Source organism: Ailuropoda melanoleuca, chromosome 9 (genome assembly GCF_002007445.2).
Source record: "Ailuropoda melanoleuca isolate Jingjing chromosome 9, ASM200744v2, whole genome shotgun sequence".
NCBI classification, from domain to species: Eukaryota; Metazoa; Chordata; class Mammalia; order Carnivora; family Ursidae; genus Ailuropoda; species Ailuropoda melanoleuca.
The window spans coordinates 93,269,412-93,271,274 of NC_048226.1; the positions used below are offsets into that span (position 1 = coordinate 93,269,412).

Genomic DNA, 1,863 nt, shown 5'->3' on the forward strand with positions numbered 1-1,863 from the left:
ATGGTGGCCAGCAGGAGGCTGATGAAGGAGCTTGAAGCAATCGCAAATGTAGAATGAAAACCTTCCATAACATCCATGTTGATGAAGCTAATTTATTGGCTTGGCGAGGGCTTACTGCTTCTGACAACCCTCCCTATAAGGGGGCCTTCAGAATCAAAATCAACTTTCCAGCAGAGTGCCCATTCAAACCACCGAAGATCACATTTAAAACGGAGATCTGTCACCCGAGCATGGATACAGAAGGGTAGGTCTGTCTGCCAGTGGTTAGTGCTGAATCCTGGAAGCCAGCAACCCAAACCAGCCAAGTAATCCAGTCCCTCACGGCACTGGCCAACGGCCCTCAGCCCAAGCGCCCACTTCGGGCTGACCTCGCTGAAGATTACTCTAAGGACCGTAAAAAGTTGTGTGAGAACGTTGAAGAGTTTACAAAGAAATATGGGGAGAAGCGACCTGTGGACTAAACTCTGCCGACCGATTCCAGCGAGTGTGAGCGGAGACCCCCAGCAGTGCATTCAGACACCCCGCAAAGCAGGACTCGTGGAAAACTGACAAGTGCCCTGGCCTGGTGTCTGCTTGTGGCCATTACTAACTTTCTACAGTTTTCTTAACCAAAAGTGGTCTAGGTAACCTGTAAAGAAAGGATTAAAAATTTAAGGTGTTCTAAAATGTGTGTGTGTGTGTGTGTGTGTGTAATCAATAGGACACAGAATCTTAGAAATGGAAGGGATTTTCAGCACAGTCCAGTCCAGGTAACAAATAGTAGGTGTGTACCAAGTAGGTGTATTTGCAAGAATGGAAGGATGCAGACATCATGCGTGCCCAGCTTCAGCATCTCTAGTCCATGAAAATTGTATGATGGTCTGGAACTCATTCCTCTACCTTGGGGTCTTTTTGACGCCTTATCCTTGCCCCCTCCACAGTGAGGTTAGAGAGGTTTATCTAAAATGCAAACCCAGAAAAAAACAAACAAACAAAACCGGAAACAAAAACACACAAGTAAAAGGAGCACCTTGGTGACTCAGTTGGTTAAACATCTGACTCTTGCTTTCGGCTCAGGTCATGATCTCAGTGTCGTGGGATCGAGCTTCACATCAGGCTCCACACTGAGAGTAGAGCCTGCTTAAGATTCTCTCTCCTTCTGTGCACCCCCCCCCAAGCCTGTGGCACACTCTCTCTCTTATGAAAAAAAAAGTGCAAACCTAACTTTATAACCCCTGATGCTTCCGCGATGCTTGCCACGGCCATTGGTCCATCAAAATCAGCAGGAGGGGCTGTTTAAAATACAGACTCCTGCCCTCCACCCTAGCTTCACCAAAGGAGAATTTCTGGGCTTGGGAACTGGGATCAATATCATTTAAAAGCTGTCCCAAGGAGTTAGCTGCTATTGATCCAGCTTTTTGGGAGCCGCTGTCTGCAAGGTAGTCCAGACGCAAGCTCTTCAAGGAAGGTTCTCTAGCATTATTGATCTCATCAGCTCCGACAGGGCCTCTTTAAGAAATGATCTCTCTTCTGTCTTTGTACCACCCCCAGAGCTCATGTCTCCTTTCACGGGATACCCACTGTATCCTGCACAGACTTTTTATAATGTTATTAATCAAAGGCTGTTATTAAAATTGGCTTACATATCTGCCATGTTCTCACTCCCCTGCCCCAGCCCTTTCTCCCACTCCCAAGGCAACCGTGTGATCACAGTTGCCATATTGACTTCGGTGCCTACCCAAGGGCCTGCTATAAAACTGACCCGATCCAACTGATCTAAGTGTCCATTGAAGGATGAATGATAAACAAAATGGTATGTATATGCATTATTCAGCCATCAAAAGGAAGGAAATTTGCCTTGTGCTACAACATGGGTGAACTTTG

General features: G+C 46.6%; 1 pseudogene; it reads left to right on the forward strand.

Annotated features, from left to right (window-relative positions):
* Nucleotides 1–461, forward strand: LOC100484489 (annotated as a pseudogene).
* The last annotated feature ends 1,402 nt before the right edge of the window (nt 462–1,863 follow it).